This window comes from Miscanthus floridulus, chromosome 13 (genome assembly GCF_019320115.1).
Source record: "Miscanthus floridulus cultivar M001 chromosome 13, ASM1932011v1, whole genome shotgun sequence".
NCBI lineage: Eukaryota > Viridiplantae > Streptophyta > Magnoliopsida > Poales > Poaceae > Miscanthus > Miscanthus floridulus.
Genome location: NC_089592.1, coordinates 34,150,489 through 34,168,467, shown reverse-complemented (window position 1 = coordinate 34,168,467; position 17,979 = coordinate 34,150,489). Strand labels below are relative to the sequence as shown.

General features: G+C 42.6%; 1 long non-coding RNA gene across 2 annotated transcripts; it reads left to right on the top strand.

Moving 5' to 3' along the window:
- The first annotated feature begins 2,624 nt into the window (after positions 1-2,624).
- Positions 2,625-3,817, top strand: LOC136499036 (uncharacterized). Of its 2 annotated transcripts, XR_010769868.1 has the most exons (5): positions 2,625-2,874; positions 2,965-2,994; positions 3,078-3,111; positions 3,216-3,271; positions 3,637-3,817. It is a non-coding gene; the product is annotated as an uncharacterized lncRNA (long non-coding RNA). The 2 variants fall into 2 exon arrangements; XR_010769867.1 differs by having other exon boundaries at positions 2,625-2,994.
- The last annotated feature ends 14,162 nt before the right edge of the window (positions 3,818-17,979 follow it).

Below are 17,979 nucleotides of genomic sequence, written 5' to 3'. Positions count from 1 at the left end.
CAGTCATTCCAATGTAAGATACATGTAACTCAAAATATAAATATACTTGAAACATTTGATTGTGTTTATATATCATATATTCAACATCCCTGAAGCATAAATTTCGATGCAAATGAGGTAAAAAAATTCGACTGTTGAAACTCTCTAAGACTTTCATGCAAGAATTAACATATCTCCAAAATGAAAGGACATGACACCTGTGTCACTTTGCTTGCTAAGGAGGACAGAATCAAGTAGGGTGTGGTAGCACCAAAGGTTTTGAAAACATGCTGGCATAGATAAAACAATCGATTGGTTTCACTTTCACCGCAGCTTCTGTTCCACTTTTCTTTACCATTTTTCTTCATTCTTTCCATCCGTTAACCTTTTGCCTTTTAATTTTTTTCTCTAATCACTTCCCTCTTTTTTGCTACCATGAAGCTCATCTAGAGGGCTGTCGCTTAAACTGTTAGCTCGAATCTTCTCAATAGCTGATAGCCTTCTCTACGCCGCCTGTCGACTAAGCTCGAGATATTGATGCGCATTCATGTATATATCGACCTCTACCCTCGACAAAAGGAAAAAGAAAAAAAGACATCTAAACCCACAGAAAAAATAACCTGAAATGTTGTCACGGAGCCATATCCATATATTACTGCTAAATGCCACAGTACCGATACATGCAAGGAGCGTTTATGCATTAGCAAAATACGAAATCATATTATGCGGTTCTCCATTCTAAATTATAGCTCACTTTAGCCTTATTAAAAGTCAAACTTCTATATAACTTTTTGACAAAGGTTTTTTAGAAAACATATTAACGTATCTACAAGTTCCAATAAATCGCTATCAATACATACATATTTTGTTGGAAATTTAATGAAAATGTTTTGGTACTAGTGTATTTTTTCTATAAACTTAGTGAAAGTCGAAGAAGTTTGACTCATGATAAAACTACAATTTATGAGGCATTTATTTGTAGAATTAGTCTCAGAATAATTGTGCAATATTCAGAATTACCAAATGTGATATCATTGAGGGCTTGTTTTGGCTATACTCCTATCCACCTCAATTCACATATATGTTTGAGTGGATTATGGTGTAAACTAGTTAATTCTCTATTCCAAACTATCCTAATAGATGTGGATTGAAGTTAAAATGAATACAACAAAACAAGGCGTAGAGAAGGACAAGAGGTAATTTTAAGCCCAAAAATATTGTAAATCATATATGGATTAGTGGGGATCTTTAATTAGATTTAGACCTTGTTTGGATCCATTTGTCATGTTGCTAAACTTTAGTCCTTGTTTGAATGTTTGGATCCATGGCAAAAAAAATTTGGTTAAAAATGCAAAATGAGGTGTCCTTCACAACCCCCTAAATGCTTTTAGCTTAGTTTTGCACCTCTTGAGATGCAAATGGACTAAACTTTAGCTTTCCCTTTTGCTCACTTTTAGCCTACCTGTTTGGATCTATTTGCCAAAATATAAGCTAAAAGTGCTGGGCAAAAATTTTGCCATGGGAAATAAACAGGGCCTTAACGAGAACCTTACCCCCAATTTGTTAATTTACCAAATGCTAGGTTGTAGAGGCTGGGCCGTTGGGGTTCACTCTGTGGATTAGAGAGGCCCTTTTCTCAGCTTCGTTAAAAACTTAATTAAAGTTACTGTAGGCGGCTGTGTCTTTTCCTCGAGACGCACGCGTGGCACGCCTGCGTACATACAAATCCTCGATGCCTCGTGCTTAGCCACCGTGCTCATACTCCTTTTTATACTAAAGAAAGAAAACACAACAATGCTCCAACGTCAACAAAAATTGTAACCATGCATGTTACACAATGTTAGATGATTTGGATATATCTCGTCCCTTTGATACTTGATTAATCTATATTCTATATTTATATCTATCTATAATCTATATCTATATTGACAACTAATATTAAAGAGTAAAGGGATTTTTTCATCCATCTTTTTTACTTTCTACATTGTCCTCACGCTTCTCGTTGTCTCGTCTATGACCTAGACTCATCACCCGCGTGCTCATACGAATTAGAATCACGCGCGTTTGTGCATCCAACAACGGAACAGATCCAATTCCAATACGTATTGTAACAGATTATATGACCGTTACATAAATCTTGGAGCTGCAAGTCATTTAGGTGACGGTGCAATAAGGTGTACGTTTCTATTGCAACACGCATTTGTTAGAGTGTGTTTGGTTTATGCATGGAGGTTGCATCGTATATCCGGATAAGGGGACACAGGATGAGTAGAACAGAGAAAGATACAGTGTTTGGTTAGACTGCATGAGCGGATGCAGAAAAAACTTAGATGTTATTTGGTTATCTATATACGAGTGGATACAACTTGACTATCATGTGTGACTGATGCGTAGGCCCCCCTAGCTCATTCTATATTCGCAAGGCCTAGCGTGGGAGCAACGATCAAAATGGCCACATGAACAAAGCCCGGATGCTGTTGTATTCTTGCATGGGCGTGCATGAGTGGGTGTAGCGCAGGACAGTTGAGCCGGCCAACCAAGCATCCTTCTCCTACAATTTAGGGCGTGTTTGGTCGCCCGCATAAGGGCAAACCAGGCTCCTGGGATGCAGCCTGCTCATGTTTGGTTCCTTGGCCACCCTCCCGAGCCAGGCTCCGCTCGTGCAAAAGTCCTCTCCTGGCCTGGCTCACGAGGAACGCCCAAATCGGCCGTTTTTCTTCAGCCTGGCTCGCTCCGTCCTCCCGTGAGCTCGCGCGCCTGGCGATTCCGTGCGCGGGGAGATGGCGCGAAGATCCTAGGGTTACCTCCCCCGTTCCCGCCATTCACCGCCTCTATATCTTCCCTCCCGCCGCCTCCCTCTCTTCTTCTTCTTGTCGCTCCCCGTCTGCGCCGCCGGTAAGCTCCACCTCCTCTTCCTCCTCCCCCCAGTGTTCTTGATGGATTCGTGGCCTCCTAATGCCTACCCTCTCTCTCGATTTGTTGCAGGTGCCGTGGATTTGCGTCCTCTCGAAGCAAGTGAGTTTTTCCCCTTATCTTTCTCTATTTTTTCTGTGCGATTTGAAACCCTAGGTCACCATTGATTGTTGATCTCGCTGCAGGCACACCAGATCTGATTTCTTGGCTGTTATTGCGGTATGGATCCTTGTTCTTAGGTCTCATTTTTTTTCTTGTTTTTTCCAAGTAAAAATCCTATTTTCTGTATGATAATCCTCTTTTCTTTGCTTGTGTGCTTGCAGATCTGAGCTCTCTCACCTGCTGGGTTGGGCTTTTGCTGGTGCTGCTGCTTGTTGACGTGGGTATTTTGTATTTCTACTCCCCCTCTCGCCTCTCCCCTAATCTGTACCGTGTGATAGTGAGTCCTGCGTTCTTGGATTTGGATGCATGTCCTACTTTGTGAGATTATGAGCAAGTATATGAAGTTGCCATTTTGTCTGAGCTATTGTCCAAGTCTGTGATGATTCCTTTTGTCCTGAGCTATTGCCTTAGTCTATGATGATGCCTTTTTCTGAGCTATTGCCCTAGTCTGTGATGATGAAAGTCTTATTTTTAGCATGTTCTAGTATATAATGAATCCTTTTTCTGAGCTTTTGTCCAAGTCCATGATGATGACATTGTCATTCTGAGCATTTGTCCTTAAATTCCATTCATTTTTTCTAGATGGACTTGGAAGAGAAGAGACACATTCTTTTTGCTCGTGCTGCTTGCTACACTTAGAATGCTTCAGAGTCAGCGGCCTCAGATCAGTTATGGTCCAATGAGCATTAGGGATGAGGAGCGCCAAAGGAACTTGAACTTAATTTACAACTACAATGATATAGAGTGTGTGAACATGCTTAGAATGAGAAGACACCCTTTTTTCTGTGATTCTTCACTTGATCTGAGACTTTGGGCAATAGCAATGATGTTTTTTTCTGTGATTCTTCACTTGATCTGAGACTTTGGGCAATAGCAATAATGTTTTTTTTTCTGTGATACTACACTTGATTTGAGACTTTGGGCATGTGCAATGATGATAAATTTTCTGTGATACTATATTTATACTGAGGCTTTGGGCATGTGCAATGATGATAAATTTTCTGTGATACTACACTTATGCTGAGGCTTTGGACATGTATCCCGAGAGCCTGATTTGCCCTTATGCAATGGTGGTGGCCTATCCCTGTGCAGTGGTGGCATCTTTTGTGCATACCTAACTACAGCTGGTGGATGTGTAGTGGGTTGACCTTCTCTTTTGTGCAGTTGATCTGATCCTGCATAGCTTACTTACTAACACTAACATATAGTTAGTGTCTTAGATAACCCTGCACCTACAACCTAGATCAACCTAGTGGTGGCAATCTGACCATGAGTCTATTGTCAATGATGTGAACCTTGTGGTTCTGAACTTGATATGGGCACCAGCCTATGCCTGTGATTTGCACAATTTTATTCTGAGCACTTGCCTTATTGCCTGTGATGTTTGTTTTCTTATATCTGAACACATGTCCATTGCCTGTGATGCTTTATGACTGAACTGAGCACTTGTCCATTGCCTGTGATGTTTTTGGATTGATCTGAGCACATGTTCATTGCCTGTGATGTTTTTTGATTGATCTGAGCACATGCCTATTGCCTGTGATGTTATTTTGATTAATCTGAGCACATATTCATTGCCTGTGATGTTTTTTTTATTGATCTGAGAACATGTTCAGCTATGGCTTGGTATGTTGTTCATGTTGGGAAGGAGCCTGGGGTCTACTCCAGCTGGGCCGAAGCACATGCTCAAGTAGTTGGTTTCAAGGGAAACTGCTACAAAAAATACGAAACAAGAAATGAAGCTTTGCTAGCTTTCTATGGTGATCAACCTGAAAATCCACCTCTCCTCCAACGTGTCAGTGCACCTCTACTAGAAAATAATGGAAATGTCAACTTTCGCTTGTGCCACAGTTCATTTATACTTGTAATAGCAGTAGTTATTGCCTTGCTAGTAGGTTTTTTCATTTGGAAATTGATGTAATATTTGATGTCAACTAGTGGGTGGTAATGTTACCACTACATGTAAGAGGTGACTAGAACTTGTTGTATGCAGCCAACCAAACAATGATCTATGTATGGGCTTTTTAAATCTGCAAACACATGCATGCAACCAAACAATGTCTCAGCCCAGCCTGGTTCCACAGATGCATGCAACCAAACAACCCTTGTTGCATGCATCTGGCCTGAGCAAATGCAGCCTGGCTGCCTGGAGCTGGCCTGGTCGGGCTGGGAAGGGTACCAAACACGCCCTTATTGGCTAACGGTGTGTACGCTGGTGCATCCGAACACCCTCCTAGAGTCTCAATGATTACTGTTTCGGTCTCAAATTAGGGTTCGTGGCTTTTGGCTTTTGGCTTCAAAAGCCAAAAGCCCAATCAAATGAGTTATTTTTGGAGGCTGTTTTTTCAGAAGCAGCTGCTTTTTCGTAGTATATTTTTAAAAGCTGGTTTGATCCTGCTTTTGGCTTTTAGCTTTCTGCTTTTCAAAATTGGTGGAATAAAAAGCTCTTCCATAGTTGTTTCAAGAGAGATAAAGATAGAAGGTATATTTTATACTTGTTTAACCAAACAGCTTTCAACTTTTCTACAGCTTACAGCCCACAACAGCTTTCCCACAGCTCACAGCCCACAGCAGCTTTTTTCCACAGCCACAGCTCAACCAAACACACCCTTATAAGTTATTATAACTTTTTCGGAGAGTCAAAATATCTAAAATTTAACTAAAATTATAGAAAAAATTATAAAAATTTATGATATCAAATAACTATACTTTAAATATATAATTAATGAATTTAATATTATTTATTTAATATCATAAATATTATTATTTTATTATATAAATACGATCAAACCGGAAATGCTTTAACTTGAAAAAAAAGCAGAAATGACCTATAATTTGAGACCAGAGAGTACTAGAGTGTAACTTTAGTCTTATCTTATACAAAGGTATTTCTGACATGTGACTAGACATCATACTGTTTTGAGCAGTAAACATTTGAACACGACGTAATCATAGAATAATTTTATTCATAATAAATATCAGGCACCTTGACCATGATCTCCAAGACTCCTGCCTATTGCAGCAGTAGATTACTCCTTGTACATAAAGTATACAAGTAATCCAACGGCTAATCCGAACATTGAACAGCCACCAGAAAGAAAGAGGAGAAAAGGTTTATTTATTAAAACAAGAAGAAACACGACGAAAATTGAAACTGAACATTAATAGGCACCGCGCTTTGCTCTTGTGCCTTTCAACTCCCACCAACCTGGGAGCTGCACTCTCGGCCTTCACGGGCCACAGCAGCCTCACTCTATCGATGACCAACACCTGCCATCCACCTCGCTCTGGAGGCTCATCAGACTGTACATACCTACACCAGCCTGACCGGCGCCGCGGCAGCCGCCACGGCCTCGACGCCCTTGCAGCTCAGCGACCGTATGAGCCTCCACGGCGCCCACCCCGCGGCGGAGGAAGACGGCTGCTCGTTCCCGGCGCCGCCTGCAGCCAGAGCCTGCTGCTGCCGCGCCCTCAGGCGCCTCCTGATCTCGCCCATGTCCATGGCCGCCGGCACGCGCACGGACCCGAACGCCATGTCGTGCCACCGCACCTGCTGCGGCTTCCTTGGTGGCGCCGGCGTCGTCCCTACCGCCGCGATGCTTGGCGCTCCGCGGCGCGCGCGCTGGGGAGGCTGCGGCTGGGCGAGGGCGAACGTAGTGGCCGCGACATGGACGACGGTTGTTCTTGGACGCTCGTTGCGCGCGTTGATGATGCGCCGGCGCCGCGGCCTGAGGAGGAGAGGCGTGAACTCGAAGTCGTCGTCTTCGCAGTAGTCGTCGTCGGGAGAGCACGGGTGGTGGCGGTGCTCGTGGGCTGCGGTGGTGAGCACGGCGACAGACGACGGGGGGAGAGAGGACCCCATCTCTCTCTAGAGACTCCAGAGAGGGAGAGATGGGAGTGTATGTGAGCTTGAGGTGTGTGTGTAGAAGAAAGAAGTGTGTGCCCGGCCTTTTGCGTCGTGTGAAGGCCGTGTTTGTGGTTGCGGTGATGGAAAATAGCTAGAGAGGGCAGGGATTGAGAGCTTTAGAGAGGTGGTGCCGTGATGGCTGGTCATGCCTTTAATTTGTGGTCTCGCCGCCGCTGACGCCTCGAACGCTTTGCTTTCTGCGTAGGTAAGGTACACCACCAGTCACCGGTGTGGTCGGTCTCTGATGACGCGGATGTGGAAGCATCGGAAAGCTGCATATGTTTGTATAGTACTTCCTCCGTAAATAAAAAAAAGGCACAACTCTAGGATTTGTGTATCATTCAAATTAGCTTAACTTTAAGTAGATTGTCTCCGAATAGGTTTACTATGAAAATATATTTTATAATTAATTTAGAAACTATATTTCATAATTTAGTGATACTTAGTTTGTATCATAAATATTAGTAATTTTTTATATAACTTTGATCAAACCTTAAATTGTTTGATTTCTAAAAATAGTGAGAGTTAGATTTTTTTTATATAACTTTGATCAAACCTTAAATAAGTTCTTGATTATGACGTGTACACGAATCGTGCACAAACTCTATAGTAAGGTTTACTACTCTTCGAGGGAGTACTGGGCTTAACAAACACACGTGTTCACTAAACGAACCATCATTTTAATTAGTTCAACTGTTTCTAGATGTTTTGTTGACAAGTCGATCGAGAGAGTGACCATACCCGAAAAAGATGTAAGCCAAGGGGATAGAAAAAGGCAGGTAAACGACATAACATTTGGGTCAACTTTCTGTGATGTAGGCTACCTCTGGAAGGTCTTCTCCGAACTCATTTCATACGTACAATCTGTTGGAATTTTCAAAGACTTAGTATATGCTGACTCGAGAATGGCTGCTAAGGGGAGAGTGTCTCTCCACGTTCTCGAAGCTTAAGCTTTTTTTTAATAAAGATAGAGTTTTATTGAATGGCTAGATACGTGTCCGTGCGTTGCACCGGGATCATTTTTTTTATACCCCGGACAGGTGGATCTAGTATTCGTAGCGGACCGTGTGTATGACGCAGACACGTGAGCTCAAGCAGAGAATGATTCGTATCGAATGCAGACACATAAGTAGAGATCCACCGTCTATGGAGGTGCTCATAGAGGTAGAATGTGTGTGCTTGCGTTCATAAGAGATGAGTGTACGAACATGTATGAGCGTCTGTGTTGTACCGTGATTTGTAAAAACAATAACAAGATATTTCTTCTCCGTGTAGTATATTTGAAAAAACATAACTTTTTTGACGTGAGCTTAAAAATATAATTTATATAAATTGTTAAGATCGATGAATCTGCGGCATGATAGCTGTTACTTTTTTAAGACCATTATCATAATGGAACAATTGATACGTTCATTTTTTATTGGGCCAAGCCTTCCTAATTTAGCAATGAATTTTGATTAGTTATTTTATTGTTGTAGTGTTATATATAGAATTATATATTGGAGATCGTATTGAGTCTAGCTGCTAGCCTGGTGAAGATCGAGTCGGATTTTGTTTCGGTCCAGCCTTTTTTACCAGCGATTTTTTTCCGTCCCAGTCGGATCCAGTTTTTTTGCCAAGATTTTTTTTTCTGGTCCTGGTCCTGTCCGACTGCAGTTTCTGTACCGGAGTATTTTGTCGGATAGTATACAAATTTGGTAAGTTTTTTTTTTTAGTCTTGGATTTCTAGTGCGGAGGAACGTGGCCGGATGTGTACATATTTGGTGGGATAGTTTTTGAGAGAATTCCTTATTTGACACTGGGAAAATAAGTCGTTCCTTTTTTGGCCCTGAAATTTTCTTCGTTCCCTATTTGACACTCACTTCAACTTTCGTTCCTAATTTGACACTACCGTCAAATCTGTTAGCTAACGGTGTTAACTGGCTGTTAAAAAGACGTTTTTGCCCCTAGAAAAAAAAGCGGCGAAGCAAATTTGAGAGAAAAAAAAACCTGCGCCTTTTTTTTGTAGCTGGGCGCATGCATCAGAGGCAGGCGCAGGTTTTTTTCCTCTCAAATTTGCTTCGCCGTTTTTTTTCTAGGGGCAAAAACGTCTTTTTAATAGTCAGTTAACACCGTTAGCTAACGGATTTGACGGCAGTGTCAAATTAGGAACGAAAGTTGAAGTGAGTGTCAAATAGGGAACGAAGAAAATTTCAGGGCCAAGGAACGACTCATTTTTCCAGTGTCAAATAAGGAATTCTCTCATAGTTTTTTTTTAGTCTTTATGACCATATAGTATACATTTTTTTATCAACAGGTAGATGATTACTTTAGAGTTTTTTTTACTTTAGAGGTTTTTTTTTTTGATATAGAGATATAGATATTACTTATAGACGGCGTATAATCTTGAGCAATCAGATGCCCAATCGACGCAGTGAAGAGCCTGCATACACCGCACTACTGTATGTGTTGTACGTTTCGCCGGACAGAGCTGTGCCAAAAACATGTGCAATAACATTCCTATCTCACTTTACACCCTAAACTAAGCCTCTGGCAGCTTAGAAAGATTCAAATTTACATATGCCCTCAGGAAGACTGACCGATACTTTGTTGTCTATGCAAGTTCAGTTATTTTTAGGGATGAAAATGGTACGGATATTTTTCGACCGTATTCGAAACCGAATTCGTTTAGAGGGGTTGAGATCTGTCCGTATCCGAGTCCAGATATCCAACATCCGATACCGTATTCGTATCCGAATACTCAAATCGCATATTTATGATGTCGATATCCAATCGTATCCTATCCGGCATAGTTGACACTATCCGTATTCAAATCCGAATCCGGACAGAAATATGAAAACAAATGTAATATCGGTGATATCCGTCCGTATTCGATCTGTTTTCATCCCTAGTTATTTTGCATGGCCGTCTGTGGTCATTTCTGGGTGAAAACTGTAATAAAGTCTCTTTCTGCTCTGCTCTTTCTGTGAACATGGCCGATCGGGCTTGCTTAAAACTCTTGTAGCTTTCTGACTCCGAGTCAGAGTGCAGATTAGCTAGGTGTCGTAGCTGCTTTCTCTTTCTAGTCTATCTTCTTACCAAACTCATGTATTTCCGTTTTCTCTATAAATGGAAACGGGGTTGGACCTCGCGTTGAAAAAAAAATATGATTTGAAGTTAGACTTTTTCCAATGGCTCTTGGAGGGGGTTGAGGTTTCCTCACTTGCTTGAGTGTGTTGGAGTGCACCAAGGTTGTTACAAGTTAGACAGCGGCGGATCCAGAAAATATTTTAGGGGGACTGAACAACACTGCTGCTCGATCTTAAGTCTCAGCCCCTCCTATATTATAGAACTTTGCCTAAAAATTCATAGGGGCTCTACAGTAATTTGCACTGATTCGGTTTGGGTAGGGGGCTTGAGCCCCCCCCCCCCCCCCCCCCCCGCCCCACCGCTAGATCCGCCCCCGAGTTAGAGCAAATGTTTCTACCCATTCACCTCTCAAGACATTCAAGATCACATCCAAGGCAAGGATAGACACTATATCGCACATGTCTGTGAGATTTATGCCTTAGAGCTTGAGAGCTTCGAGTTATTGGGTTGTGTTGCCCTTGTATCCTAGAGACTTGGAGTGCTTCAGGTCTTTCTGACCTTCCGGTAAAGGCATGGTGTCCTTGGAGGCGGCGACCCTCCATTCTGAATGTGGTGCGGCATCATATCATTATGCAGGCAACGAAGAGATACCACCTCCCTCATGTGGAGAAAATCCATAGTGGACACGACATCGAGGTGACCAAAAGAGGAATGTGGTGGTGGTGAGACTATATGTGACTTCACACACTAGCCTTTGGTTGGTAGAAGCCTATGTTTTAAATCTAACACCATGACCAGGAGAGACTTGCTAACTAAAAGTATACCTCGACGCATCTTCAACATGGACTAGGGTTTGTGTTTTGACAACTGATACCACAGGATATATCATTGCATCTCCGGGAATTTACCCTCTCGTCCCTTAGTTTTTTATTTACCGTGTTTATTACTTTCGCATATGCTTTGCTTGTGTGACCTTTACTTTCCTAGATTAGCTATAGGCTAGTTGAGAGGATTCGGTCTAGGTTGCTAATATATTTTGGGTTGACTGTAAGTTAGAGCACACAAGAAAAACCCAAAGTGCACATTATGTTAGTGTTTATGGTTTTGTAGAGGCAGTTTTTATTGTGCCATAGGTTTTTATGTTTGAATTAGACACCCAATTCATCCCTACCTCTTGGGTGCTCACAAGGCCTTTCACCTTCTACCAATGTCACTATACTGCAGTTCTATTGGTCATGATGCAAGCATATGTTTGTTTCCACTCGATCAACTCCTAGTGAAGAAAAAGGGGAAACGATGTTTCAAGCAAGCTTCTGATGCATGCACATTAGGGAACTGATATACCAATTGCACGTATGATATGTCATAAGAAGATATGGTTTTGTCATGGGAACTGATATACCAATTGCATTTAAGATATCATAAGAATATATGGTTTTCGTGATTTCGGAACTGTGCTAATGGGAACTTGTTCCTCTGCTAGGTCACCACCATTGAAGTCGTTTGATTTGAGCCAAGATCGTGAATCAACATGTTATATTTGGTTGTTTCGCCACAATGGCGTTGATGATGATGCCAAAGCTTTCTATCAAGGAGCATATGGAAAGAACCACTCGGCGCCCATAGGGCTAGTGAGAGGACAAATAGAGATGGTGAAGTGTAAGAGCATGCCAAGAGAATGAGCAGCATGGGGAACAAAAGAGTTTGACGGTTTTTGAAGAATGAGCAGCATGGGGAACAAAAGAGTTTGACGATTTTTGAAGGCATGTAGCACCTTATAATGCATATGATCGATCCCTCCCATAGACTTTCATGTGATTTCAATGTTTTATTACTATTGGCAAAATCTAGTTGTAACATTGTTTAAATTATATATTATTATTTCTTTTCATACTTGTTATATCTCTATTGGATACACACTATTTAGTTTTTCTATATCTTTTGATGGGTCTAGACCATTACAATCTGGAGTTATAAGATCAATGGTGATAGCTTTTAGCTCTTAAGAGTGAAAGAGACTACATTTTTAACTTTATTTATAGTAAAGCACTAACTTATTTTAATTAAATGTTGGATAGCCAAAAATAGACTTCTTCCTTCCAGTAAAATTTTGACTTCACTAATATCTATTTAAATATTTTTCCCAACTCATATTAAAATCATAAATTGCTGTGTTTCTTTAAATTATTATTTAATTTTATTAATTGTAACAGGAATGAACTCTTTGGTTTAATATAAGCAGTTAGATCATCATAGAATCTAATGATATCGTTTTTTAAAAATATATATATAACTTCTAGACCATGTGATGGTTTTTTTAACACTATAGTTACCAAAATAATAGATTGGAGTTTAAAGATCCAGTCAGGAAAGACGAATTCTTGTCAATGTACTCCCTCCGTTCTAAATTATAAGTCGTTTGACTTTTTTAGTACATCTATTTTGCTATATATCTAGATATAATAATATGTTTAGATACATAGTAAAATGGATGAACAAAAAAAATCAACGCGACTTATAATTTGGAACAGAGGGAGTACTAAATTAACTTCTCAGGAATCTATCTCCTTTTCGATCATTCCTTTACTCCTCAACTTTTGCATGCAATGCATGCGTGAGACTGATCATGATGAGTGGCGACGACTAGAAAGAATCATGAGAGCAAACTGAACATTAGTCAATTCAAATCCGCATCCGTACATGCACGGAAAATACGAGTGCCGCACTGATTCATGATTGCACCATATGCCTATAATCACTTCAGATGATAGCTGAGCTTGTTTGAGGAGATATCTTTGCTTTTGCTTGTGTGGTTCACCTCCTTAAAGTGCGATTAGTCGCCAAACGCCATTGTATAGCCTAATTTTTGTAAAAGGAAAGGGAGCGAGACACGATGCAATCAATAAGCCCTCACCAAGTTTTTTTTCTAGTCGACACACAAGCCTCCACTCCTATAATTTCACGTGCTTTCACCAAAACCTAGCCCGAACATTGTTCACAAATAACAATCCACCGAAACAAAACTCAAACGACGTTTGCCATTGTCGCAACTTTTTTTCGATGCTAGCTCACTGTCACTGTGGACAACTAGCAGACCTGTGTGATGTGTATTGTTTTGCCATGCAGCATCTATTCATTGGATGATGATCCGGATTCAAAGCCCCCATGCTTAATTATCTGCAGGATATATATCAGGACCTTAGCAAATGGAGGTTGGAGGAGGACACGGATGTGTAGTGCAGGCGAATGTGGAAACATAGCTCTCTTCCATATGTCCGCACACAGCAAGCGAAAAGCAAAGTGGAGAGGTATGATGACACCCTTTCCACAAAGGGACCCTACTGGTGCTTTTTCTGTATCTGTATGGCTATCTATCTATGAGAACCTGTTCCCAAACTTGACAATGCACATGCATGATTACATACCCCCGCAGGCTTCAAAAGAATCGTCATTCCCAGTTGCCTGCCCAATGGATCATGGAGTGGGACTTTACACAAGCACTTTTTCTCTGGTCCCCCAATTTGCTTACCCTACCATCCCTCATAGATGTGAGCTATATGTTTGGCACCTATGCCCACATTCGTAGCAATGAAATTCAAACATATAGAAACGTGTTTGTATTGCAATGAAACCCGCACACATACATATACCATCACATTCGTAGCAATGAAACTCACGGTCACACATATATATCTATCTAGCAGGACATTGGACTGTGGGGGCTTCACCTGGCCTCCTACCCTTGCTAAGGAATAGCGCGGAGAAGGCCGAGGTTGGCCCATAGAAGAAGTAAATTAAAGCGAGGGTTCAACACGGAGGGACAAAGGGGAATCACAATGAATTTAGGAGTAAATGACCATTAATTCATCATCTGTTACTATACCACCCGCCGGTTATTTATAGGGCGTACCTAGGGGCGTGGAGAAATTACAAATTACCTTTGTCATGCAGGGCGCCACTCTACAGGAGTACAGGGACACACCAAACATTTCATGCGCTTGCTCCAACCACTCTTCTGACGTTGCGGGGAGCGCCGTCTCTGGTGACCACCGACTTCCGTCCTCCACCTAACAACATAGATAGAGCCGATCATGCGAGGTCTGCCTCCTATTCGAAAGGCCTTGTGAGCGACACTCGACCTGCAAAGACGACACAGGACCAAAGTTTCCTTCGTCTAGATTGTTAGCACGGCGCCCTTCGCCGAGGACGCCACTAAGCGTGGTGGCGAGCGTCCCACCAAGGTTCGTCCTCATGCCCCATTAGACAGCCACGTCGGTTGTTCCCTTGGATGTAAAGGAAAAGAGCGGTCGAGGGTTTAGTGTTTGGGCAAGGCTAGGACTGGGTGGCGCATCGAGGGCCTCCCCCAACAGTAGCCCCTCGAGGGTTTGAGTCAGCTTGATGGGCCAAAGCAGCGTTAAACCAAAAGGAGGGCGAGTGGAGCTCGAGCCCAGGGGACCTTGGCCCAAGCGACGCCCTGTCTGCCTTCGGGCCAATGGCGCTGGGCCCGAGGCACTTTGGTTGGTGTGTTTTTTGAGGAGTTGGTTAGGGTACCGTTTGTGGTTGTTGGTGTATGGAGACGTGGGTGAGGACGCATTTCTGCGTGGATCGGTGGGGTCATTCCTTGGTTTCCACAGCTGCGCCGTATTCTGCGGGTGCATGGTGAGTGTTGGGCGCCTTGGGCCTATAAATACGACTGGTTGGTGGGACTCATTCTTTACCTAGATCAGTTGCTCTTGTTTTGTTGTCGCAGTTGTGCTTTTTTGAGGGTTTCTTGATGTTTGTGGGTTGCGTGCTTTGTGGAGCTTGCACGCTTGGCGAAGGTTGTGTTGTTGACGAGGGTTCCTGTGGAGGTTTATGTCACTACCTAGTGTTTTTTTACGGCAAAAACTGTAGGGGAGATCCCCACAGTGTCATTTGTATGTATAAAATTTTAAGGATGTTACAAAATACTTACAATAGTGACATTAACTGAAAGCATCAAGCCAAAAGCAAAAGGATGACTTAAGGTCATCCTTAAATCTTACGGATTGAAGATAACACTGGTTTTTAAAATTAGAAAGCCATGACGCCGGGGTTGGGCTGTTTCTATGAAAAACTTTGTCATTCCGCATTTTCCAAAGCTCCCAAGCTGCTATCAGTGCCGCCTCTAGGAAGAAAGAAAGGTTGTGATTGTAGTACCTAGTGTTGGGTACTTTTTTATTGTACTTTGCATTGTAGTATTTTGCCATGTATTTTGGTTCAACAGGCTTTTGATTTGACTAGTTGTTGCTGGCACCGAAATGGCTTGGACGAAGCAGACTGCTTGACCCATTGATGGAGCAGAGGCTTTGGCTAGCGCATCGACTGTCGTTGAGGCTTTGTCCTTTGATTTTGGGCTGAGCCTGGTTACTGAGGAATATTTGGACACTTATGCGAAGTATAAGTGTGAGACGGTGCCGAAGCCACTTGATGACGAGGTTGTGGTGTTCTGGGAGTTTTTTCTTGTGGGGCTGCAGTTTCCGGTGATTCCTTTTGTGCTTGAAGTGCTCAAGACATTTAGGGTTAGATTCCACCAGCTGAACCCCTCGTGCTTCACCAAGATTTTTGTTTTTGTGTGGGCGTGTAAGTCTCAAGGGGTCGAGGTTGACTTGGATGTCTGTGTGCACTCACCGTGTCCACTATCAGCCGAGGAGGGTTTCCGTGGATGGGGTAACCTCCGTGTGCTAGTTTAGTGTGTACACTTTTGCTACAGGGATGGTGCTGGCTTGCCCGTTCAAGCCCAAAAGAATAAGTGGGCCTCGCCGTGATTGGACACTGGTTTTACTGCGAGTTGGGTACATTGGGTGGCGAGGGTTCGAAGCTTTGTGGCGACTTGCCCTTGCTTAGAAATGTGACTCTCAAGGGTGTTGTTACCAATGTTTCTTGCGTGGTTGTTGATGCTCTGAGGAAGTTGGGGCAGTATCCGTGTGCACGAGATCTTTTTGAAGACTTTATATGTCCAACTTTGTTTAGCCCTTTTTTGAATTTTTTCACAAATATGCCCCTAGAGGTATGATTTCAAAATCTGGATCCTTAGCTCGGCACCATCGTTGCTGGCACCGAGCTTACACTTCTCGGCGCCATCGTTGCTGGCGCCGAGGTCTTGGGCTCGACGCAGACGTGGCGGTGACTTGGCAGGCAGCTTGGCGCCGTAGATCCTGGCGCTGAGCTTGGCGCCGTAGATCTTGGCATCGAGCTTGGCGCCAGGATCTATGGCGTCGAGGTGGTGTTTTAACTCGGCCCCCAACCTTCCTGTCCGAGCCTTCTTCCTCTTTTTTCTCCTCCGTCTCGGGTTTTTTCTTTCCATACTTCGCCCTACCTCACGAATCGGCATATTGGACCTTAAAAACTTTGATTTGATTTATAGATCTTCGAGAGCAAGGTATCCTCGCTCCCCTCCTAATTTTTTTTCGCATCGATTCGGTATATATTAGTCGGATTTTCAACCTAAGAATCGTCATTACTTAGGGTTTTATACAATTTTTAATATTTGTATTATACAACCGTAGGATGCCAAGGCGTTGAAAAGCTAGCAAACCAAGGTAACCTCAGCGCATGTTGTTATGTTATGGGTTCATTGTAGTGCATCAAATGGGAGACCCTAGGTTTAAGGTTTAATGTTAATTGCTTTTAGTTCTTAGAACGAAATTGGTTGAATTGTAGTTATGGCCAGATGACCGAAAATGCCTTCGACCTATTGCCTCTGCCTAGTGGTGTTCCAGTATCCATGTGCTTTTACGGCGATCCTTGCAAGGTAGCTAAGTCTGATGAAGAGGACACATATAGGCAGAGGTATTGGATGTGTTCCAATTTTGCGTTTGAGCCTACACTTCATCAGCGCCGCATTAACAAGATGGTGAGGAATTGATGTTTGTGTCATATGACATCTTGCAAGATTTTTTTGTTTTGTAACAATTGCATTTTTTATAGACCCCTCCACCGCTCTATGATTTTGAGAAGTGGATCGACACTGAGATCAAGCATGAAGACAAGGAATGGATGCAGAACTATTACGGTGGGAGGCAGAGGACAAGGAGATGATGAAGAAGAGACACAGAGAGGAGGCTGCAAAAAAGGAGCACAAGGAAGAGGAGGAAAGGAGGCGTGTTGCTGCGTACAGGGAGGAGAGGGAGAAGAAGCTTGAGCGTGCACGCCGAGTGAAAGCAGCGATGGAGGAGAATCCCGATGCCCTAAGAAAGGGAAAGTGGCATCGTTGCACTCAGTAGTCTCCATAACTTGCTAGTTCTATGGTTTAGTCTTGAACAATGTTGTCTACTGTCGGCACGTACTTCTAGTATTATTGTATTGTTTAATGTGGCATAGTATTGGACTTTTCATTATGTAGTTGTTTTCATTATTTGTGGTCAAAATATTCAGTATAATGTTGCGGATATAGTGAAATGTGATCATGTGCTACAAACACAACCTAATGAAGTAGGACATTATATAATTCAACACACAAAATACATGAAATGGCATGTGAGAACATGTGCCAAACTAGGGTATAAAGTTTCTTCGACTAAACCTAACATGCCTTAGGTAATTAAACCAAACAACAAACACATGGATGTGCCATGTGAATAAGATAGGGTCGTCCTAGTAGTGTGGCCACGTAGCAAATTGTGTTGCACCTTCTCTAGTAGCCTCTCATTGTTGGTGATGGTAGTGGCGGGGGTGACTGCGGAGGCCCCTTGTTCTTATGGTTAGGGTAGGTGCAATATGAATCATTGCAGAGTGTCTGCTGTGAATCGGCACCATTGTTGTTGTCGTCCTATTCGTCGTCCTTGTAACCGCTGCTAACTTCCCTTTTCTAGATCGAAGATACGGTCCTACATGTAGCAGATGTACTCCGCATACAGATAAATAGGTCGAGGATCGACCCACCTAGTGAACCCATAGTTTTTTTTGGCCAAGGAAGACTACAATAAGTA